Source organism: Lissotriton helveticus, chromosome 9 (assembly GCF_964261635.1).
Source record: "Lissotriton helveticus chromosome 9, aLisHel1.1, whole genome shotgun sequence".
NCBI classification, from domain to species: domain Eukaryota; kingdom Metazoa; phylum Chordata; class Amphibia; order Caudata; family Salamandridae; genus Lissotriton; species Lissotriton helveticus.
Window position 1 is genome coordinate 344,123,490 of NC_136070.1, and position 12,887 is coordinate 344,136,376.

The following is a 12,887-nucleotide window of genomic DNA, read 5'->3' on the forward strand; positions in this document are numbered from 1 at the left end:
TCTATTCCATCTCTCGGTTTCTTCTCTTACTTCCCCCTTCCAAAAAATAAACAGGTCCTGTGACTGTTTCTGTAACTGTTTCTTAATGTAATTCTGTGTGTGCAACGTGTGCCATTTTCTCCCCCCCCTCTCCCTGGACCCCCCCACTCTACCCCACCCCCACCCTCCCCTACAGGCAAATAGGTCACCCATGACCTATGTGTGGATGCTAGGGAGACAGCTGTCGCCACCCCCTCCCCACCACCGTTCGGTCACCCAGAGAGAACCCTTAACTGTTACTCCTTGTACCCCAAAATTTCCACCATATATGCCTTCGCTTTAATTTCAGAAAAGAACATTTTGAATTGACCTTTGGTAACTATCTTCAATTTAGCAGGGTACAACAAATAAGCCTCGGAACCCAAGGCCTGAATGTGGGGAATCAACTGCCTCAGTCTCCATCTGCGCTCGACTGTAGTATGGCAGAAATCCGGCCTTGCAAAAAAGCTTACATTATTAAATGTACGTCTAGATTCTGGTTTAGCCTTATCCAATATGAGTTGCCTCAATAGAAAATTCCCGACATAGATCAACAATGCCCTTGGGCGCCCCTCTTGGGCACCCGCTTGACCCCTTTTGACAACAAACGGAAAACGGTGGGCCCTTTGTATCTCCGTCTCCCACTGCCAGGTTGCTAATTCAGGGAAAGCCCCTTTTAGGAGACTAACAACAAACAATCTGGGGTCCTCCCCTTCCAGTCCTTCTGGCACACCTAACAGTCTAAGATTGTTGCGGCGCTGCCTGTTTTCATACTCCTCCAGCTTCCAGTTAACATCCTCAGCCACCTTTTGATGCTCTTGTTTATACATTTTCAGATCTCTCAGCTCATCTTCTACTTTACCAGTTCTTTCCTCCACGTGTGTAACCCTCTCCACCACCTCATCCTGTCTTTTGCTTATTTTCCTCAGTTTGTTCTGAATTTTCCTTGACTCCTGTCTTGCTCTCCTACTTTCGCCTCTAGCCTCAGATTGCATTAATTTAAGTGTATTAAATAGTAAATCGAGCGTGACCGGAGGTTGAGGAGATTGTGATGAACCTTGATCACCAGACAACATAGAAGGACTGTCTTGCTCCATAAAAGATAGGGTGGTGGTAGAATAGTCCCAGGCTAGCTTTTTAGTAGGGTCAGTAGTGCTGCCTGTCGTAGAGGGCTTTCTTTTAAAAAGGCGCTTCTTCTGCGTGTTTCTCTGTGCCGGCGAACTACTGCCTGTGTCTATACCAGTCGACTCATCTGTGCTAATTTCATCTGAGGGCAAAGACTGAGACTGTGACTGTGAGTCTTCATTCACGGAATAGAATTTGTCTGGGGAGGCGGCGCCATCGCCGATACCCACTTCGGCTGAAGCGGAAGACTCTTCTCCTAATTTAATAGAATTGCTTTCCAAGTCCATAGTTCCCGCCCAATCTAGGGTACTGGGTTCAACCGCTGAATATACAACACATGTTGTTGCATCAGGCAACTCGGTAGTCCCTGCAAGGCTGTCTATCGTATTTTTGCACACAATTGCCTTCTCAGCCCGCTCCCTACCTGGTTTGTCTGGTTTGGCTATCCCAGGCCAGGTTGCCTCCAGAACTGGCTCAGGCGCTAGCTCTGACCCCTTTGCTACAGCCACAGCATCCGGAGCGGCTACAGCAGGCATTGAATCCGCCATCTCAGAATCCGATTGTTTCTCAGGTTGCCTAGCAACCGCAGCTCCGGCTCCAGCTCCGCGATCCAAGGCGTTTGTGGCGTTCATGGCGGCAGCGCGAGCACCTCGCACAACCAGAGCTCCGGCAATACTGCCATGCACCCCGCCGCCCACAGGTACGTTTGCAAAGCTCTCTGAAACCGTGGGTTGGCGCAGGGCATTTTCCTTTGTCTTAATTTTATTCATACTCGTCTTCCCCGACTCCTTCGACTCCTTCGATTCCTTCGGGAGACCAGCGGCGTCAGGGCCGTTTTTCTTTACCATTTTTTTTTTTTAAACCAGCGGCCCCTTTCTGTGAGGCACTTGAAAAAGGGGTTCTTGAGTCCGCTTTTATTTCCGTTTTATTTTTCTCTTTGGAGACTGCTCCTCTCTGGGGATCAACGTCAGTGTCTTTAGCCCCCCCCTTGCCATCTTTTGCTTCATTCCCCCTCTGCGTGCGGGGTGACATCTCAAACCAGGTTCTCGAAATCAACCTGGCAACTCCGACCAGCTTCCTCCGTAAATGGGAGAACACTTGGAATAGGATCCCTCTTTGACTTCGCCCGGATACTCCTATGGCTATCTTACAGTCACTGAGAGATTGAGACGTGTAGTAGCCAGACACAGCACCAGTCGAGGGGGGCCCGATCATCGAAAAAACACGATGGTGGAGAGGAGGAGAGAGTGCGACTCACTCACTGCACACCTCTAGCGGCCATCTTGCCCAGCTGTATTTCTGATTCTTTACGCCAATGCCGGCTCCTCTCCACCAAGCGTAGCCCAGGGTTTTCACAGCTGCCTCCACCTGCACCCCACTGAACAGGTTCATGTCAGCCCTGTAGCACAGCCTGCAGGGGAAGAGCGGGTGCAGCATCTCCCCCGCCGATTGCTCCACTGGTTTTTTCAGTGCTTTTCGGGGCCTCAGGTATGCTGCACTGCCAGTCAGTCGGGGACAGGCCTTTTTCCCCCTAGGCCAAGTCAACAATGGTCATGGGCTGTCGGGAGATCTGTGATGCCCAGGGGGCCCCAGGGAAGCTCGGAAATAATTGCCTCACTCATTGGATCAGTTCTAGGGCACAGCAGATCACATTCAGAGCATTCCCTCAGCTCCACGGTGTTCGTCTGCCGCCATCTTGGAGCGCGATCTCGCAGTTTCCTTGCAGTCCGGCAGTAGAGAGTCCTTGAACTCCAGCTGCATCACTGGACTGTCAGATGGCTCTTAAGGAAAACACTGTTTCAATACCATGATGGACATTCTTGTGTTGAATTAAGAGAGTGGGTTAACAGTACCTTGTTAAATGTCTAAAAGCTCCAGGTTTATGCTATTTTTATTGGCAAAAACATTGTCAATGTACTATGCAAGAATCTTTATTTGAAACCCCTTGATTTTCTATATGTTTAATTTCAGTATAACATGCTAAAGCATATACACCTGTTTCAATTACTCAATTGTCTTTGCCAAATAATTCCCTTGTTGGCACTTTTAATCACTTTATCATAGATACCCAAGTCCATAAGGGAAAACTTGGTTGCCCTCTTGTTTATTATTTACTTTTAGAAAGTTGGTATTTTCATGCCTTAGGCTTTAGATGCCTGCAGCCTGTCTCTGTTCACAGGACTGGATATAATTGGAAATTGGCTTTTGTATCACAGGACTGGATGTAGTTGGAAATTGGGCTTTGTATATTCCTCCTAGACAGCCACACATAATGGGAGCTTAGGTGTGACAGAGTGGGCCAGGATGGGAGAGAGGAGCTGGGCCCGACCTCACTTACACCTGAATAGACTGAGTTCTGACCCAATACAAAGGGCTGCAAATCCCCTGTAGTTAATCTGGAGCCTGGGTACGGAAAGCAGGGAATCTGTGAACTTGAAAGACATGCATTTGGAAACATCTTCCCACTTTAAAGACACAACTATGTATAAAAGAAGGACCTCAAACACCACCACTTCCAATACACTTCTGGACCTGTGGATATTCTGCCACAAAGAAAGTAGTGCTGTGCTGCTGAGTGCAGACTCTGTTGGACTCCTGCTCTTTTTCTGTGCTGACCTGCTACCCTCATGCCTGGGTGAGAATGACTGTGCCTGCATCTCATGAAGCCAGAACCCAGAGTGACTCTAAGGACTAGCTGGCTGGCCTCCTGATCTGAAGCCTCAGGGACATAACAGGCTTCCAGCCACCTTGCACCTGCACCTGGACTCTGCCATCTGTGAGACTACCCTGCCAAGGGGTGCCACCCCAATTCTGTGACCTTAGAAGTGGGCCTAAGGTGCATTCCAGCGGAACCAATGCATTTTCTCTGCTGAGCGATGCCTCACTGAGCAGAACCAGCGCATTTCCATGGCTGAGCAGCGCATTCCTGAGCAGTACCAACTAATCGCTGAGTGGATTAGGCCCATTGCAAAGACCTGCATCGTCCACCATGGTTCTCAGAACCGATACATCACCTGGCAGTGCTGCACATCCATAGCCCAGGACCTCCCATCTCTTGTAGACAGCAGCCATGATGATGACAGACTCCACGTCGCAGCCTCTAACCTCCTCAGAACTGACGCACCACCAGCTGTGTGCTGCATCCTCAACGCCGGACTTTGCATCGCAAGCCCTGTCGAAAGGATCCTCGATGACAACACAACAGGACCTAGCACCACAGCCTCATTGCATCTCAGACATCAAGCAGCGCATCTTTGACGCAGATCCGCATAATGCTCCACAATCTGTTCAACAGGTGTAACCGGGTCCCTGTAGATAGCCCACTTTCCATCACAGTGGGCCTGAACTTGTGACTTTATCCCATTTCGGCAGGACCAGATATCCCCAAGAGGCACTTTGTGCTTTATGGTGCTATTTGCACAACAAACTTTAAATTCAACATCTTCGGTTCTATTAATTGTTTCTTTGTCGTTTTGGTCTGGTTTTATTTATCAAAACTTGCTCTATTTTTCTAAATATGTTGTGGGCTCCATTTGTGGTGTGTTTACATCGTTTTACTGTTTGAAGTGTTGCACAAACACTTTACACATTGCCTCTTGAGTTCAGCCTGCCTGGTCTGTGCCAAACTATCATGGGGTTGAGCACAGGTTATTTTGGGGTTTACTTGTGCCTTACCCTGACAGGGGTGTGGTTACTGCTTGACCAGGGCTTACATCCCAGTTGACCAACAACCCTATTTCTTACAAGCACCTAAAGATAAAAGTGTTGTGCCCTCTGCCATGACCCTGAACAATGTTTCCTGGACCCAGTAATGAAAGATTTCTGGACATTTGTTTGGTCAGTGTGGTTGCGACACCACTAAGCGCCAGCAGGCCATAAAGTTACCACAAACAACATCATCAAGTGGACCATATGACAGCTTGGATGACGCGTCAACACCTGCTTTGCATCATACCATAAGCAATTTCTGGACCTACCTCTTCTCAGTATCTGCATATTTCCAGAGACTACCATTGGTCCCATTGACTCTCATCTCATACTAAAAGTTGACCCTATTATTTTCATAGAAAATGCTTCTATTTATGCTTTTATCTTCCAATATCTACTTTTCATAGTTTTAGATTAAACATGTAAGTTCTTTGTCTCTTGACTGTTTTGCTATTTTTGTTGTTTTTACCTCACAACCTCGCCTCTTTGAAAGACAGGGTGAGATTTACTGTAATTCAAGAAAATACTCCAATTTGTGGAGGATTTCACTGATTGGAGGATTTGTGAAAGATCTGCAGAATTCACAAATAGTAACATCTGCAATGTGTACGACCCAGAAATCTTCCTGGAAAATATCAAACTACAGACATATGCACGCCGACCGAAGTATCGATAAATTAACCAACCAGGCATATTTGCATGCGATTATAAACGCTAAAATACGTACCATGCACTAACCTGCAGAAACGTGCTGGGAGATGATTTCATAGAAACCCATCTTCACAGCTTGGAGCCCTGCAGTCAAAACATCTGCAGTTCATAAGTTTTAGTATGTAAAGCCATAGAATACAGGCTGAAATAGAACTGAGAAAGGGCAGAAGTGTAAAGTACTACATAAGGACAAGTTGTTATTTTATTAGTAAATATCAGCCTGCATGCGTAGAAGAAAGGGTAAACTGGTAGTTATGTAGGAGTTGTGTTTGATATTAATAATTTCTGGAAATGTAGGGTATTTTTCAACTAAAGAACACTCTGAATCAGTGGTTCTTATCCTGAAATCCGTGGACACCTGGAGGACCATCACACATACTCAAGGGGGCCACCACTGCTTATAATTAAGGGCCATATGTATCAAAATGTTATTTTGCGATTCTCAAATTGCGATTTTCAGCGAATCTTAATTTGAGAATCGCAAAATGCTATGTATGTGGGCTTTTCTAATAATTTTGTGAATCCCACATATTCCCTATTTGCGAATCGCAAATTGAGATTCACAAATAAGGAATACCTTCCCATTCATTCCTATGGGCTAGGAGGACCATAGGAATGAATGCGAAGGCATTCTCAATTTGCGAATAGCAATTAGAGAATCTCAAATTGAGAATGCAATTTCAAGGGTGCCAGGGTGTCAAAAGGACACCCTGTTGCACCCCTGAAATATGTATGTGTGCACATGTGGCGCACATACATGCCCTAAGGGCATGTATGTGCACCACATGGCACTTTGAAAAATGCAAAAAACGTGCATTTTTCAAAGAAATCGCAAATTACCACCAACTTGAAGTTGGTGGTAATTTGCGATTCCCTATGGCCAAATCACACTTTTTCTGTGCTTCCTACATTGCATTTAAGGAATCGCAATTTGTGATTCCTTAAATGCAATCGCAAAATAAGGAATCACAAATTTCGCGATTCCTTATTTTGCGAGTGGTTTTCTTTCTCATACATTGCACACAGCTAAATTGCGATCTCTGGAATTCTGCGAATTTTAACATTTGCGATCGCAATTTAGCTTGATACATATGCCCCTAAATAATTTTATCAGATTACTGAAGTATATATACTTTAAAGAAAAAACCGGAAAGGTGTACATTTTAAAACACTGTGTAAATGTGAAGGTTTATGAAAGTTGAGAGTGAAAAGTAAGTTGTTATTCATATCTTGATTCATGGGAATAGCGTATGTGCAGCAGACAGAATCTATTAAGGATGACTAATGGTCTCAATTGAAGCACTGGTATGCACTGACAACACCGCGAGCATGCATTAGAAGAAACAAAAGGCAAAGTTATTTGCTAGAGTCTAGCATATCACTTCATCTTTTTATTTAAAATAAGAGTATTTTGAGAAGGTCCAACCTTACCATTAAAGTTAAACGTTCAATTTCTACGGGGCTTATTGCGCCGCCTGTACGTTACGTTGCATGACGCACCGGCAGCGCAACTTGCTGCCCGATATTTACAAGGACACCTAAAGCTACCCTGCATGGCTTTACGTGTGCTTCTAAATATTGCCCCTTCTCAAGTAACACTTTGCGTGCAAGGGGGTGTGACATGGGTGTTGCTGTGGACATTCCCACGCAACACCCATGTATTCTGAGGCATTTATAGATTTACGAGAAATCGTAAACCTGGAATTGCGTCAGAATGCTATGCCGGTGGCGTAGCGAGGCACAATGAGGAGATTTACATTTCTCCTTTTTTTCCTCTTTCAATGCGTGCTGCATTCTACAGCAGGCATGGAAAGAGGAAATCATCTCAATTGATTGTTTTTGTGCAGAAAAACAATCTCCCAATGAAGCAGACATCCTTGCACCATGGGGCACGGGTGCCTGTGCCGGCGCATGGCAGCCGATTGTGTGCCAGCGCAGGGGAAAACACAGGGATGCAACATATTGTTGGAAATATGGCGCATACCTGTGCTTTGAAAGTGACTCAGTGTGGCGCAGCCAAATGGCTTGTGGCACGCACTGGGTCACTTTCATTGTAAATATGGCCCTACATATTTTTTTGTTTCTAAACTAAATATGATATTTCATAATTGGTGTGCTAGTTTGATGTATATTTGTTTCTGTATTTTTGAGTAATGTTTGAGGTTCATATGGTATAAACTGTTTAGGCGAGGGCCCCTGCTTCCAGTAGTTATTCAGGGTGTCCACAGAAATGAAAAGGTTACAACACTCCTCTAAGTCGTTTTCAGGTAGAGTTTTTTATTTGTGAAATGTGCTGGGAGAGTTTAATTGCTGATTGGGACAATAACAGTAGATACACCTTGCTTACAGTGAAGTGTTGATGTTGGGAATGCGTACATTCACTAGCCCCACAGTTTGTTAATGCATATAAAACACGTACTACACGTACAATTATGCAGAACTCATGCTGTGATTGTAGTACGAATAAACAGCTATGGGCTGGGATGGTCCTTAACTGGGAAAGTCACAGAGGTAGCCTGCTTAACACGGTCTATTTCCAACTCTTGAACAAGATATGTTAATAGTGGCGAAATGGATTTAACGCCGAAGTCTGTTCTAGGACTTTTGAGCACACACACGGCTTTCACCCAGGGTACACACAGCTGACAAATGTTAGCTCTGGGCTGCAAATAAGTCTCTCAGCTTACACAAATCCTAATCAAGACTCAAGCTTCACACAGGGAGCCTCTCTTCCTGGCTGAGCATATCTTACAGGCAGAGGGAAAAGCCCCTTGAGATGCAGAGATTGCGAGTCTCAGACAACAGACCTATTCAATGCACACAGGTGTCACACACAGGTTTTGGACAGCAAAGCTATGTCTTACATTACACATTTTTTAACGGCTCAGGCACTCATCAGAGAAGGCCTTCAAGCTGCCCAAGGTTAGAAAGATTGTGCACGCTCAGACTTCAAACTGCTGCACTATTAGACATTGTACATTCAACTCTCTTACTTTGCATGGTAAAAGTATCAATCAGGTTACAGAGATTGGGAAAACTGAAATCCCATAAAGAAGAGCTAGCCATCAGTTCCTACAGATTACATGTGTCTTACAAACCTAGAGGCTTATCTCCTTTTCCAACATCCTCTATTCTCAGAGTTCAGTACTGCCCCCAAGGAGAAGAAGAATGAATATGCTCAGATTTAGCTGAATTAGTACTTATATTAGACATATTTTACAGATTTCAAATATCTAATCTGTCCCACAGGTTACAAAGGTCTTGCAGGCTAATATCTCATGTGGAAGAACTACTCATCATGTTCACGTTTTGGACAGCAAAGCTATCCCTTAGCTTCAGATATCTTACAGACCCAATCATCTTACAGCAAATCCTTCAGGTCACTTAAGTCTTACAGGACTGGCCTTGTGTGAACAGAGCTATTCCCAAGGTTGCAGACATTGTACAGCTTCAGGCATTTAACAGCAGGTCAACACCTCAGGTTACACAAGTTAAGCAGGCTCCAGCCAATGGCAACAAAGCTATCATTCATGTTACATAGCTCTTCTAGGCTCTGGCATCTGTCGGCAAAGGTAGTTTTGGGACATATAGGGCCTCATTTACGAAATGTTTTGCATCACTGCGTGAAAATCGCGATGCGTCACTTTTCACTGCGCCCTCCTTGCGATATCATGGATGCGTCATATTTACTGTATGGAGCTCCATGTCGCAAGGTGTTACAGATACTTCAGTATTTCTGACTAATCTGTAGGCGCAGTAATGATGAATTGCTGGAGTGTGTCGCAAAAGTGACGCAACTCCAGCAATGGGCCATTACACATGGGCAAGTCCCATGTTAAATGCGCCTGCATCAGTCTTAAGCTTGCTGTGAGGCAGGCGTAAGATTTTGATGGAGTGGCGTCCTAGAAGCGGCGCAGTGAAATCTAATAGATTTCATTAGGCCATTACTACGAGGCTTTTGGCTGGGGAACGCCCACTCTGCATACATTATACCTGATGCAGGTATAATGTAATGCAGGGTTTTACAAAGTGACGCGTCTGCTTAGATGCGTCATTTTGTAAATAGGGCGCAAAGTGGCTCAATTTTTACGCCGCCGCTGCATCACAAAACGTGACGCAACAGCAGCACAAAGGGCTCATAAATAAGTCTCATTGATCTTACACGCTCAGGCATATCTGTAGAGCTATCACACAGTGTCACAAAGACCCAAAAGCCAGACTCCATTTTGTATTCAATTATTAAATTAGCCTGTCTTCCTTCGAGGAATCTGTGAAAGTGTCAAATCATCGAGACAACGACCTTGACAATCACCTAATACAACATGCGTCTGAGACAACTAGTTCCCTGTTATCTATGTTGTTATAATCTACTTGTTGGTTAATGCATCCTCCCTATTGTTGTTCTCTGCCTTGCTGCTCAGACAATGGTGAGGTCATTGGAATGTTCAGAGTGTTTGTGCTTGAGGAAGAATCAGTTGGAGTGGATGGGCTGAGCAGCAAGGAGGCTTCTCCTGGTGGGCATAATATAGTTCTTACCATCTTCCTGTAACTGAAGAAGTAACCTGATGAATTAATCCATATCTTTTATCTCCAAGACCTGTCTACTTGACCTCCTTCATTTTAACACTAGCGACGATGATGGGATTTATTTCATACTGGTTTATACAGGTTTGTCTTGTACTATCATAATGGCTCATACAGGTTATGTGTGAAATGAAGAGGAAATTCTCCAATGTAGGGGAAAGGTCAGTGTCCAATGCCATAAAAAACCCATGATGAAGTGGCCACTGATACATAGATGTCTTTGCCCCAGATTATGGCATGTGATACTGCCAGAGACCCTGCCAGAGACTGCCTGACTGCTGTAGTGCTGCAGCATTCCTAAGCTGAGATCTGATGCCAAGCCAATTCATAGGAGAGAGATGCTGAGCCCAGCTAATGTGTGGCTGTTTTTAGGGAACATTCTCTCTCAGCCGCTTAGTATGATAAACACAGCTTCTTTGCTGTAAACAGTTTTGTGCACTGAATGCCAAGAATATCTAGATGCAAGTTAGCAACTCTATGGTCTCCTAGTGTAGCAAATTAAAGTAACCTTTAGGGTGTTAGGTTGCTAAGGACATTGGGGCACACCAGTAGGTGAGGGGGGGGAAGCACTGACACAGACACCAAATTAGTGTGATAAAGGCCGCTTTATTGGAATCAGGTGCACCTACAACAATGTCCCACCTGGCCTGTGCCGAACAAAACTAGTACTCACTAAATAACAACTGCCTGACAGCCCCCCACCCCCACCCCTAAAGTTAACCCCAACATTGCAACTGTAAATACAACACAACCGCTCAGCAACCTACCCCCCGACTGAATGCCACAGTGACCTCCATGACCTCACCCCCGCCTACCATACAGTCCCAGGCCTCCAGCAAATCCACCCTATCTCCTTAGGAAAGCGCCACTCGAAAATCGCTTACGACTTTCGACCCCCCCCTAGGACTCCTGCCTTCTGGGATACCTGAGCACCCGCAACGCCCTATCCAAAGCCTCCTTCAACTGGATGATGTACAATTCCATGCCATACCTGGACAGGTGAACCCCATCCTCCCTGAAAAAATAGACAGCGCCATAGCGCAAGTCCGGGTGCTCCATCCTCCCCACCCCCTCCCTGGCATAAAATTCCCTCATCTCCCTATTAATCTTCCTCCGTGCCCTGTCTATGGCTCCCGGGTGCTCCGCTCCCCTCCAAACCCGCCTGGGAATAAACTCGGACCAGATAACATGGCAGCCAGCCCATTGCTTCTTAATTTCCCTCAGGTCCTTCTTCATTTGCTTAAGCAACGCCAGCCCCTTGCACTGCACCAAATCGTTCTCGCCCAGATGAATCACCACCACATCCGGGCACACCCCCCCTCTCACCACCGTGTTCAACAATGGCAACAACTCATGCCAACGCCTACCCCCTTTTCCCCTCCAATGACAACGGTGCAGCCCCGCATCCAATCCCAAATTGAGTGTCCGATGCCTGTCCCACTTGGCCTGTTCTGCCCTCTTGACGAATGAGTGTCCCACAATATATACATTCAAAACAGCCTCCTCCGGCCCCGCCACAGCACCTGAAAAGACACACAGATCAAAATTGGGAAACACATTAACAACACCCCTTCCGCCTCCCTCAACCGCACATACGACCGGTAACAATCCGACTTCCACCGTCCCAGCCTCTGAATCTCCTCCTTACCCCAACCCCTCCGTGCCGCCTCCGTTGCCGCCCCGATCCGTAAGGAATGCGTCCCGAAAGCCAGCGGGTCCTCAACCATGAACCGCAGGGCGCGCCACAGAACCCACAATGCCTGAGCCGCTGTCACTCCGTCATGCCCCTCTCGACCAAAAACCTCCCCCACTGCCTCGCCGCGGCCTGCAATCAACCTCCTCCCCCACGCCGCCGGGCACACCCCCTCCCTGCCGCCTGGGCCCAGTACCACCCAGGTCCCGACCCCCCGCTGGTCTGTCTTCGAGCGACGCAAACGCACCGCCACCTCCTGTGCTCGCAACTCCACATCCTCCCACAACACCCCCCACCACCCCTTTGCGCCCAGCAACTCCGCCACCCGAAACGCACCAAAAAACAGCCAGGACATCAAGGTAGAAAAACGCACCGCCTCGCCCTCATCCCTGCACACCGCCGGGAGCGCGCCAATGACTCCTTCCAGCAACTCGACCGTGATGGGACGTCGCGGCCGCACCACCACACCCCTCTCTCTCGCCCACCCCTCCAGCAGTCGGGTCCCCAATTCCCCCACCGACGGAGGGTAACCCCACCACAACTTTCCCATGAAAGCCACCGCCGACAACTTGCCCGCAATCGACACCCGCGACAAACCTCTGTCCATGAGTGCCAGCATGAACCTTACCACCTGTTCCTCGCGCTGCCACCGGTCCCCACTCCTCACCGCACCGGACTGCAGAAATTCCTCCCACGCCTGCTCGTATGCCTTCCATGTGGACACCGCTACCGACGTCTTCACCAACTGAAAGACCCGGCCTCGCCCACCGACCACAGGTCCTCCGGCACCGGCGTCCTGACTTCCTCCGCCGCCGTGGCTAGCCCATGGAACCTCTCCCATTGTGAACGAGACAAAGCATCCGCAATGTCATTGTCCACCCCCGGAACGTGGCGCGCCTGAAACAGGATGTCATTCTCTAAGCAATGCAAAACAAACACCCTCATCAATTTCAGCACCTGCGGGTCCCGGGCCGACTGACTGTTCACCACCTGCACGACGGCAATGTTGTCCACTCGAAACAGCACGCGCTTGTGCGCCAACGCCCCC